At 37.6% G+C, this 12,742-nt stretch overlaps 1 protein-coding gene across 2 annotated transcripts in view; it reads left to right on the forward strand.

The window, feature by feature from the left end:
* MAGI2 (membrane associated guanylate kinase, WW and PDZ domain containing 2) overlaps nucleotides 1-12,742 on the forward strand; it is a 1,487,205-nt gene that overhangs the window by 684,855 nt on the left and 789,608 nt on the right. Inside the window, exon 1 of one of the 2 annotated variants that reach the window (XM_049783109.1) lies at nucleotides 10,458-10,624. The exons of the other annotated variant lie outside the window; for it this stretch is intronic. The gene's annotated coding sequence lies outside the window, so the exon portion shown is untranslated. Of the gene's footprint in view, nucleotides 1-10,457; nucleotides 10,625-12,742 lie in introns of those variants that run through there. 2 annotated transcript variants of the gene reach the window in all.

A 12,742-nucleotide genomic window follows, 5' to 3' on the forward strand; every position in this document is an offset into this window, starting at 1 on the left:
CCTCTCCAAAAAATTCAGGCTTTGCATTCAAAAGCATATATTCTTCATCATTTTAGCTACTTCAGGTCTGGGAAAACTCTTTTTAAATTATATTATTTCCTGAAAATACATTACTCTAACCATCCATCTATATGCCTAAAAAAAAGCATACCTGGTTTTACTTAGACGAAAGGATATTGTGCTATGTTTTATGATATTTTTCTCTCCTAATCATTTCTTTAAATCATAGTTATCAATTTAGATTCCATTTAGATTTCCATTATTTCACTAAATAATGGTGATTTAAAAAATATTCTGTCTTTTTACCTTTATTTAAACATCAGGGAGAAATTTTATGTGCAATAACTCAGGTGTTTGTACAAATTTTCTTACATAGAACACTCTCCACATTTAACCCTCTTTCCCATTCTTAGTCTGTATCTCACAATCAGAACAAATGAATTAGATAAAGTAAAGAGCAGCAGCAATCAGAAATCACTCCTCAAGCAATCAATCTGAGTTAATTTGTGAGATAGTCCACCCCAAGCACAGCTCCTCTGCTAGCTTATGATGCTATGTAAATTAAATGCCATTTTCCTGCAATTTATTGGCCATCTTCCTTTTATTTGGGAGGAATTTAAGCATTTACCAATGCTTAAGATGTCAGATAAAGAACACAAAGTCATGCCATAGTCTTGCTTTCCATTTCCCTTCAGGTTTTTCTACCTGCACTGTGCTAAGACAGTACTGACAGATAATATGATTGATACTTGCTGATTTACCCTGCCTAAAGGGTCTTCCAAGTATTTTGAAATTTGAAAAAGTAGACTAGAGATGTGCATAGCTGTTGAAAAAGTGAAACTTATTAGAGCATAATTGAAACACATGTTCCTTGAAAAGCGTTTGGTCTAGTATTCTGCTAGTTGATTTTTTTAATTAAAATGTCATATAAATTTAGCTAACACACATAGAATGAAATGTTGGCAATTACTAGCAAACACTGGCTTGAAAGAGCCTTTGTGTGTGTCTCTTTCCAACTCTAGTTTTGTGACGTTGAAGTTGGGAGATTAAACTTGACTATCATAGCATATGTACTTTACAGAAATAGCAAATGCTTCACGTCCATTTTTTGCCCCCACCCCAGTCAATTGTTAAACATTTAGCAATATATCACTATCATAACAGTGATATGACAGTTCTATATACATAACAGTTCTATGGCAACTCTAGTATCTTCAATTTATTAATTACTAAATAATCAATAGGTCATTTTATTGACTAACATAGGAAATATTTAATATTTTGATTATTCAATGAAGATTTTATTTTTATGTTTTTATTTCTATTCTCTGTCCCACAGGGTGGCAGCATAGTGTAGTAAAAAGCACCTGTAGCTTTGCATTGAAAATTATTAATACCTATCCTATCCCTAAGATTTTTTGACCTTGACTTAAAAGCTCACAAAGTCCCAAATTTATTCTCTCTGTTTTTATTTTTCTGTGTTTTTTTTTTTTTTTCTGTTTAGTGACAATACCTGGCAGTGTTTAGGGCTTACTCCTGACTCTGCAGTCAGGAATCACTCTTGACAATGTTCAGAGGGGAACAAATGAGGTGCCAAGGATTGAACACAGCAAAATAATCACTCTTTCTGCTATTCTATTTCTCCAGCCATCTGCCCCTAGTTTTTCTCTTTTCACTCTGAAGCAGGAATAGCACTATACTCGTGGAAGTTAAATGAAGTAGAGCATGTGGAACACATATATAGTATCTAAGAAACAATGAATTTGAAGGAACTCATCTCCCTAGTATCAGGGACAAATACTGAAGATACTCGGGAAATATTTAACTTCTTAGTCTCATTAAACCAAAACATGAGCTCTATAGTATCTTGAGGAAAAGTCAGCATTGATGCGACATGAGTTATACAAACATGTCTCAAGAATTTTTTTCTTCAGTCTTAAAAAAAGTATGTTTAGTGGACATCATGAGGATTGAATAAGCAAGTTCTCCAGATTCAGTAGCAAATCTTTTGTCCCTGTGCATATAAGTATAGAGAGTGTGAGATGGTGAGGGGTCACTCACAGAGCTGAGATTGAGGGTCAGGGTCTTTTCCTCAGTAAAGCAGCAACATTGATCTTTGGCCTCAAAGTAACAGAACATTTCTATAAATGTATTAACAAGCACACATCAGTTATAAACCGTGGGAATTTTCAGCTTTCAATCTCTTCAAAAACCATGGCTTTGAATGCCTCCTGGGCCAATTCCTTGGAGTCACATATATACTCAGATAAGTAGGGTAGAAGCGTTGTTTCCTTTACATCTTTAAGACAATATATAATGCCATCAGTTACCAACCAGAAAGTCATCAAACCAAACACCAGTGAAAGTAACAAAGACTGACATGATAGAGAATGAAGAAGGTACCAGCTTCTTAACAAGGCAGGAGTCCCCCTGTGGTTTCCATGAACTGGTACTCAGGAACACGCATCCTCTGTGATTGAATTGCTACAATAAAATACCTAGAGTTCTAATGATTAAAATATTAAGCTTCTATATTAACAAGCAAAAGCAGCTATTTAGTAGATGACTGACAACTTAGGAAAAGCAAGCTAAAACTGTTTTTTCAGGCCTATTATATGCCAGGTCTATGCTAATAATTTTATGGTTGCATATACTTTTAGATATAGACTTTCCTCTCTCTCTCTTTAATAGATAAGAAAATTTAGGTTTGAAGGTATGGAAAGTCACCCTATCTGTTCAGGATGAATTAATTTTTCAAGCCAAGCCATCATACACTAAACTTTGTATATGTATTTATGTTATGTTAGGCAAGACTTTATATATAGCTTCCTCCCTATTCATTTTCCTTTGTGATTTTCTTTAGAGTTTGTAAAAGTTAAGTGAATAGTTTGGTTGGCACGATTTAAGAAGATATATTTTATATCATGAATTAAAATTCTGGAAAATAATTTTTAGTTTTACATGTATGAATGGATTTGAATATACTGGACAACTCATCTAAAATCATGACGATAATATGAATTTTTATTGCAAGTAAAACATACACAGTGAATGCTCTTCTATTTTCATTTTATTATGTAAAGAGAAACAGATTCATGAATGCCTCAGAAAACCATAGAAAAAGTGCCTTTGAGTGAGGAAGGTCAGAGGGAGAAAAAAGTAAAAAGTATGAAAACAAATTGTGCTTACTTCACAATGTTGTCTAAGCTCCGTGCTGGCAAAATTGCATTTATAGAGTAGGTGGTAGCTTGTATGCCCCATAGATATCCATCTAATGGTGTTCATAGATAAAAAGATAAAAGTTCCATGAAAGAAAAATGTACCTCTGCCTAAAAGACTACAATTCAGCCTGATTTTTAGAAGTCAAAAAAGGGATGAGTCATCATGAAATTAGAAATTCAGAGCCATAAAGGACAGCTGTCAACAATAGAATTAATTTATGCCCACTCAGTACAGAAAATACTTCTACTTGTGCTTTGGTCTTTTCAGTCATATGAAGCATATATATATATATATTTTTTTTTTTTTTTGGTTTTTCGGGCCACACCCGTTTGATGCTCAGGGGTTACTCTTGGCTAAGGGCTCAGAAATTGCCCCTGGCTTGGGGGGACCATATGGGATGCCGGGGGATTGAACCATGGTCCTTCCTTGGCTAGCGCTTGCAATACCTCTAGCACCACCTCACCGGTCCCTGAAGCATCTTTTGATGTGAATTATTAATGCATGATGCTTTATCTTTAGAGTATTTGGAAACCATCAGGATCAGATCTTGGGCTTGCGAGGTCTGACCCTGAAACTTGCTTATTAGTAGGAAGACTAGTGAAAGGGAAAGTATAATCTGTTCCTTTATTTTTCACAGACAGAAAAGTAGTACATTACATGTACTTAGTAATGATGATAGAATTTTATTTGGTTATGGCACATTGGAGTAAGATATTGTGTTTTATATCAGGATAATAGGCTCAGAATATGCAACATTGGAAACTCACATTAAGTAAAATTAAACATTATAGCAACAATAATGAAAGCTAACATTTATTGTGTGTCTTAGAGCAGTGCTAGTACACCAGAAATACTGGTGAACATGATGAGTTGGAGAATGGTGGTGGTGACGATATTGTTCTTAGTGATGATGATAATGATTGGGATGGTGATAGTTCTGGGGATGCTGCTGCTGATAATGTTAGCATTAATGATAGTATGTTATGTACTATGCCTAGCATTTTATGGGCATCATCTCATTTAGTACCTGAAAACACTATGTAAGAAATACTATCACAGTTTTACAGATGAATAATTGTCTAGGAAATGGTGAAGCCAGGGTGATTAAAGCTCTGTGTCTATGACACTGTGCTATATTTAAATGTCTTTCTTAAAGCACCTGCTTTGGCTGGTTAATCAAGACTAAGAAAAAGCCAAAGCAGGAGTTTTCTGCTTTTTGCTTTTCTTCTCTTACAATGGGGTAATCAAACTTTAACCGTTCTGTATGATAATTATGAGTGCATGCACATACATATAACTATCTCCAAGCAGAACAGAACACTTGACAGTGACTGAACAAATGCATTAATTTGGCATAAACAGTTAAAAAGAGATGAGTTGTTTTTGATGAAAATTGTCATGGAGTCTATGAGGCAGAGTGAGAAAGTTCCAGAAGATACAGGCCCTGCAAACATTAGTGCTGCTAGTCAATGAGGCATCTACATGTTTACCCTGTGGCCCACAGGATAGTACATTATCATTTAGTCCATATCCACACAATCCATCAAGAGTGGGATCATTTCCTAATTGGATTAGTAACTCAGAGACTAGGGAAAAAAAGAGGGACAGAAATTTCTCATGAGTGTGCTTCACTATAGTCTACAAAATGCAATAATTACGGTATATTTCAAATGCACACTTTTTCCTGTTGTCAGATAAGATGAGCTATATGATTGGCTTTGATTTTTATTTAAATATGATACCATATCTAGACAAATTAGCCATTTACCTAAAGAGTATAAAGCATATGTAACAAAAGTGTTTTAGGATCAAAGTAATAATATAGGGGTAAAGGCCCTTGTTTTGCATACAGATAACCCAGGTTGGGATGTTATGGTGTCCCAAACACTGTCATGTGTAATCCCTAAGCACAGAGCCAGGAGTAATTTTTAAGCTCCTAAATGCAGCTGAGTGTAACCTTCTACCCACAAAAAAATAAAAGTTTGCATGCTAATAAAACTATCACAAAATGTAAAGAAATGCTGTATGAAAATGCTGGAGATATTTATTTGGAGAAAAAGGTAGCAGTTTATACATAAAACTTGTGTAGTTGATTTTTAAGATGAATAAATGTTTAGCTTTGCCTAAAATGCAAATATTGTCTTTTAAAACTTTGTAATTTCTACTTCTTCTGCTTAAAAGCCAACACACATCTCAAAAAACCATACATTACAGATATAATAGTAAAGTTCATTATTAGTTAAAAAGTATTTGAAATATCTTTCTAACTTCATTAAAATAAGTTTTTTCCTGTATAATAGTGTAACTAAAATCCACACAAACTATATTTAATGTAATTAAATTTTCCCCTTAATTCTCTTATTAAGGGGAAAGAGAAAATTTGTTTCTCACTCTCAATAACAATAATTTTAGTAAAATAGAAATAATGTTTGAGTTTTTATTTGTTCTTGGCATTGTACTAGGTTCTTAATTTAGAGATTCATTTGAACTTTAAAGGTATATTATGAAGTTAGTCAGAAAAATGAGACACAGAGAGATTACATGATTTTCAAATGGCAGATAAAATTCGTTAACTTAGAGTAAGACTCTTGTTCCTGAATTTGAGCCTGTAATCTGCATGCAAAAAAAGAAAAAAATAGTAACATTTTGACAGATGTAATCAACTGCTAAATTTGAGATTTCAGATGATTAGGGAATTAGGTATGAAATGACAAGAGTCATATAACGCTGACTGTCTTGAGTCCTAATCTAGAAATTAAAAAAAAATTCTCCAAATTTTGCTTTCCTTAGTTAAAGGTTGATAACAGTAGCTATCAGAGTTTTTGTGAGAATTAAAAAAGTTAAATCCTTTGAGACTATTTTAGGATTTTTATAGTTATATTAGTCCTGGTCCTGTGATCATAAAATCTGTACGCCTTAAGTGTAAAACAACTACAGAATTGGAAAATTCCTGTGCCTGGTGTCTAATGTTAGCAGTGACTTCATAAATGATAGAAAAATTAGAGATGAAAGAAAGAAAAGGGACAAGTTTCCTAGTAAAGAAAATCAAAGACGTGGCATAGAGAAAGATCCAGATGAGAATGAGATATTGTAAACAAACTTGGCCAGACAAGGTAGAAACTTTTAGATTTAATAAAATAAAAAAGATCTTGAAATATATATTTTATATAATTATATATATATTGTTGGCAAATCAGTGCATTAGCCATATTCTTTGTCAACCTTTCTTTATGTGCAAAACTCATCTAGGTGTAAATAATCAGAAGTCTCTTTGGTTTAATATCCTGAGCATATTATCTCTTGCTGGAACCATCCTCATGTGTCTCTAATCACCTTTACTCTTGTGATAAACAGACTCCTGTATTTCTCCTTTGGTTTTAAAATAAAATAAAAATTATGTGTATTTAACTATCATTTGCAAGATATTCTTATTATCAGGGTATGAGTTTGGGAAAAACTGTTCTAATTCACCCTTCATGTTGCTGCCAACATAATCTTTGTAACATATAATTTGCCAGCTAGAGAACCTTAAATAACTTGCTGTTGCATCTCAGACAAAGCACAGTTCTAAGACCCATTCAAGATCATTCACAGCCTCTTTTGATATACCTCTCACATCAGTGTCCCCAAATCTCTCAATGTCCCAACCACCACACACTGCACTGAAATTTCTGTTTGTTCATCTTTTCTGTTTCTTGGCTAAATGCTCCCAATGTTTGCTTTCTTTACTAGAAAAATGGACACATTCTTAAAGGCTAAGTTCAAATGCCAACTGTTATTTGTAACTATGCTGCCCCACATGACGGGAAATATTTCTCCTTTTTCTGGCTTTCCATAATATTTTGTATGACATCTGTTATGCTAAAGGTGCACATTTACTTTTTCTAAAAGGACCCAGTTATTGTATTACTCATGTGCCCTTTAGTGCTTCATATGACGTTTAGCACAATAGCTCTCAAGAAAAATTGACAAATAAATAAAAGCTTAGGTAAAGATTCTTATACTCTCTGCTAGCACTTTAGTTTGTTCCTTGACTCTAGGAGGACATTTTGAAAGTTGGTTGGAATTAGTTGCATAAAATTTTAACTAGTTAATTCTCGCTTTTTGTTGTTGATTTTGTTGTCTGTTTAGAACCACGTTCAAATGTGCTGAGGGGCCATACCTAGGTATGTGCTTGTAGTATCATATAGGGTATTACTATTTAAATAAGAAACAGTAATATGCTAGGCAAATGCCTTGACCTTTAATATCTCCTTGGTACTTTTTTTTGACACCCTCCCCCCAGTGCTTATTTTTTTAATTGACTTAAAGAAAATTTTGTTTTGTTTTGTTTAGGGGTCACACCTGTTGGTACTCACGGGTTACTCCTGGCTCTGTGTTCAGGAATTACTCCTGACACTGCTGGGAAAACCATATGAGATACTGAGGATAGAACTTGAGTTGGCTGCTGCAAGAAAATGCCTACTGCTGTACTATTGCTCCTGTCCCAAAGATCATTTTATTCTAATTGTAAATCATAAAAAATGGACAGTCCAGATTCCATCTTGGCTCTTCATTAAGATAGGCCTGAGCTTCAAAGTTACCATACATTATTAAACTTTGGGGCAACATCTATGTAATATTAGACATAATAAAAGAAAGGGTATCTTGTAAACTCTTGGAATAGTACATACAGCAAGTAAAGCTTTTGTCTTGCATACTGTGGACCCACGTTGGATTCCAGCACCCCACTGATGTGATTGATCCTTGAATTCAGAAAGAAGAGTAAAGTTCGAGCACTGTTGGTGGTTGGGGGAGTCTTGGTTCAAAACAAAAAATTCCACTGAGGCTAGTGTGATAGCACAGTGGATAGGGCGCTTGCCTTGAACACAAACAACCACAGATTTGATTCCTGGCACCTCATATGGTTCCTTGAACCTGCCAGGACTTATCCCTGAGTATGGAGCCAGGAGTAAGCCCTTCATTGAGTGTATCCCCCCAAAAAAGTTCTGGAAAAAATAGGTGAAAATAATATACTAATACAGCACACAGCTATCCAGGGATTGATCTTTAGCATCCCATAGGGTACCTCAGGCACAGTGTCAGGAGTAAGTTTTGAGAACCTCTGAGTGTGACCCAAAACAAAAACAATAAAGATAGCTTCTCTAATCCTTTTCACTGACACTTTATGTGGTCAATGATGGTGACTACTTGGCCACAAAAAGGAAAAGCCAGGGAATGAGTTGAAGACAAAACAAAATAGAGCACAATAAAAGAGGGGATGACAAATGCTACATAGATACCCAGAGTTAGAAGGGAAAAAGTAAAAGTCAAAAGAACCATTAATTTACCGTAAAGTAAAATCCTATGTTGTCATCTTAGAAAAATTTAAGTCTTTTAAATGTACCAAAGTCAACTTCCTTTTTTAGGTGAATTTATTTTATATATTGTCCATCCAATGTTTTGGTGCCAATTTTATAGCATACACTGAAGCTAAATTTGCAACCAGTTAGCATATAATTTATTTTAAAAGCTTAAATAAGATCTTTTCCATACAAGGTAAAGCTTTTAGAATACAAAACCAGCAAGAACAGTGAATAGCTGTTATTCATTTCCTGTCTACCCCTGAGTGGTGTTTATGGAAGAGACTGGGTGTATTTCAGCTGGAGTGTCCTGGCCCAGCAATAAATGTGGCAATCTCGGGGCATTACTCTTGAGAGAATGAGAGGCTGTTTGTGTAAGAGTTCAAAATGCTATCTTTAGTGGCAGCGAAAATGTGCTTCTTTATCAGTTCTCCCACTATTTTCCACTTTTGCTGAGATGCCAGTATTGCTGTGCTTTTGGAATTAAGAATCCATGAGTGGGGCACCAGAGTTCAACACAGAGGTTGTTAGTCTGACTGTTGTGGTCACCAAACTTGTGGATAATTGTTCTAATTACTTCTTTCATTTTTAAAGCACCTTTTTCCTTTGTCCTTAAAATGGTTTGTGAAAATTATGTCATTTTTGGGGGGGTCATGTTTCCAGAACTTAGTGCTTGTTGTTTCTATTTAGTGGTAGAGATAGAAGAGATAGTTTCCATTGGCAATGAAACTTTAAGACAGGGAATAAAGTGGTAACAAGTGTACTCTTTAGTGTCTAGGCCTGTGTACTATAATTTTATCTTCAATACCTTATAAGGTTAGCACAAGTTTCTCCAAATTGCCTTTCTATCTAATTTTCTGAGTGGCATTCTTCTCTACTGGGTCTGCTGGGATTAGAGCTGGAGGGGAGAGACATGCTACACTTATTCCATTTATTTTCTATTTGAGAAAGAGAGAAAGAGAGAGGAGAGAGAGACTGCATCAGGCAAGTTATTTGCCTAAGAGCAAAAAATTATTCATTATTGTATCTCATTCTACAATAGGAAGCTATTGATTTTTATCCTTGATAGCAGCTATTGCTGCTCCTTATGTTTCCTTTTTCATATTAAATTACTATTATTATTTGTATTATTTTGGTTGGTTATAATAATCATTGACTTTGAGATAAGTTGGACTATGGTTGGTTATCAAAGAAAAGACCAGTTACTAAAAGTGTGTATGTAAATAGTAAATTGACTGATTCTTTGACCCCAGAAACAAAAAAAAAAGTCAGGGTTCATTTGGATGATTCTGATAGAATGTAGTCCTGTTATTAACATAGAAAAGTTTGATTACATTTCATTATACTACACTAGTTTCTTTTCATTGCTAAAGGGGGACTCTGAAAACAAAAACACAAATGCCTAATCTCTGGGAGCTAGATTTGCCTCGCTGCTTTGTAAAGTAAATGTTCCAGTGAGTGTATTAAAATTCACACACTCCATCCATCTCATTGGATTTTAAAGGAAGGGGTCACCTGACTTCACCTAGAGCCGCTCCCGCCCCCTCCCCTTTCCCAGAGGAAACCCAAAAGTGCGAGATAGACCAGCGCGTCTAGAACACAGGTTCTCAGGCTGAAAGACGTAAATGACCCCCACTGAAAGGAAATGCAGTGAGGTGGCTGTTGGGGGGTGGGGAAAAAGAAACGGAGGGAGAGGGCGCAAGCAAGGAGAGAGAGAGAGAGAGAGAGAGAGAGAGAGAGAGAGAGAGAGAGAGAGAGAGAGAGAGAGAGAGAGAGAGAGAGAGAGAGAGAGAGAGAGAGAGAGAGAGAGAGAGAGAGAGAGAGAGAGAGAGAGAGAGAGAGAGAGAGAGCTGCATGCTTCATCTTTGAGAGGAGGGGAAAACAAAAGACCTCAGCGGCAGTTTTGTGTTGCTCTATCTGGCTTAAAGAGGAAAATTCTAGACATCCATGCAGAAAAATCAAAGCTCAGCTGAGACTCCTTCTATCAAGAACATTATTTGATTTGAGAATGGATTGGATCAGTACAGGTGGTTTGAGAAGACACTGAGGACCATGGAGAGGTGGGTGAGGACCTACGGTTTCTCTGCTTCCTTTAAACAGCGCTCTAGGTTAGTAAACTGGAACTGACCTAAGACTGGTTTTCATTCTGTGTGTGTGTGTGTGTGTGTGTGTGTGTGTGTGTGTGTGTGTGTGTGTGTGCGCGTGTGCGCGCGTGTGTGCACGCTCTATTTATAACCTCCAAACCCACTGCGCCCCGACCCTGAGTAAGGTAGTGCCATAATCCCCCAGATGTGAAGCTAAACTTGATTCCACTCTCACTTCATTTACAAATGCCTCTCTGGTTTGCAGAGCTTTTGTTCCCTCCAGCTAGTGGAGAGCCATCATGATGTCTGTCTCCTTCTGAGTCAGAAAGTGTGTTTCAGCCCTAGATTGTCAGGTGGCTGTTTGGAGACTAGTTAACATTTTGCTCCAGAAGGTTGCAAATGCATGATTAGGTTATTGTAAAATGTAAACAGCGAATATCTGCTGACTTGGCATTGCTTGCTATGTCAGAATAATTTAGAGCTGACTGCATTTTCCTTCTCTTAATTTCTCCCATAATTGAGTTCAAATATAAGTTTGCCATGGCACTATCCCAACAAAGGCACACACCAGGTAGATTGCTGGCAGAGTGTGATTCTCCTTTGGAACTAAATCTTAGAAATTCATCGTGGTGGGACCTAAATGGAGGAAAGCATAAAATGTGTCAGAATTAAGAGCGAGGCAAAGCCTTCTTCGTTCTTTAAGTAGATACAGATGTGTGTAAAACCAACACATCATTTCTCTTGTTATTGGAGAGAGAGAGAGAGAGAGAGAGAGAGAGAGAGAGAGAGAGAGAGAGAGAGAGTCTTTTGTTCCAGCGTGTGTATTTTCTTTCTTACATTCTTTCTTTTTTTACAAAGAGATCATTGCCTGTGCTCTGGGGTGATAGAAAACTGGGGATGCCCAATTGCCATTGTGCACTGGTCAAGAATCTGCTCCTATTTGCAAATAAACTGCCTGGAGGTATCAAGTCTAGAAGGGTGGGGATGAGGGAGGGGTGGTTTTTCTCTCGCCCTACTCCCCATTAGCTCTTGAAGTGTCTAATTCCCATGATTTGAAGAGGAAATGGGGGCTCGGCATTTAGTTTGGAATCGGCTGCACATTGGTGTCATGCGATTGCCAAAGACCCCATCCAGAAGATGCTCTGAACGGAGAGCATCCGATGTGACATGGACTAGAGGGAAATGTTCCGGGAGGGTGCCTGGCTGCGTCCCTTTCGACCAAATGAAGAGCGGCTCTGGCAGTGCACTAGCAGCCGCGAGCTGACATTTTCTTGTGAACCTAGTGAAAAATGGCTCCATCGCTCTCCTCCCGTCCTGAGTCGCTGGGCTCCGTGGAGTCGAGCTCCAAGCCCTTCCCTCCCCACCGTGATTTGCTCCGAGGGCTGTTACCCGCGGGCAGGGACTGGCTGGGCGTTTTCGCCTTTTTCCCTTCTCCACTTGAATGGGGAGCAGGTGGTGACCGTAGTACTTCTAGTGACAACTCCCCAGCCGGGCTCGCAGAAGCGATTTCTTTCCTGCAACCTCCGGTTTCCATTTTTAAAAGGGTAGAGGCAAGTCTCGTTAGACCTGCTGGCACTTTTTGTTGTTGTTGCTTGGTGTGCTCTTCAAGGATTTCTCTAAGAAGAGAGGCAGGCTGGAGTGACACTGTCCCTTTGGATTTCGGAATGGGAAAGGACAGATAAAGAAAACAAAAATCAAAACCCCAAACTGGGACTACTTGCCTATGATCCGCTCCCTTTTCTCTCTCTCTCCTGCTTTGGTTTTTTGGGCATTGCGCTCTGTTGTGTTCAGGGGAAAACACGCGTCCCAGCGGCTCAGAGTTTGCAGGCTGGGAGGGAATGAACTCCTGTCCAGCCAGCCTGGAGCGCTGGTGGAGGGAGGAATTCCGGGGCTGGGCCTGGAATGGAGGTGTGACAGCAGCCACGCTGCGCTGCTTCTTTCTTTAGGCTGGGTTTATGAAAGCTCCTGCCCCAGCAGGGGCAGGGCGCACTTTAGCAGAGAGCTGTGTGTTGGAAAGACTGGCTAGGAACATGTGTTGTTTGCGGGTGGGGGTTGGGGGTGTGAAGTCGGTTGTTCTCTCTTCTGCAGAATTCT

This window comes from Suncus etruscus, chromosome 1, assembly GCF_024139225.1.
Source record: "Suncus etruscus isolate mSunEtr1 chromosome 1, mSunEtr1.pri.cur, whole genome shotgun sequence".
NCBI lineage: Eukaryota > Metazoa > Chordata > Mammalia > Eulipotyphla > Soricidae > Suncus > Suncus etruscus.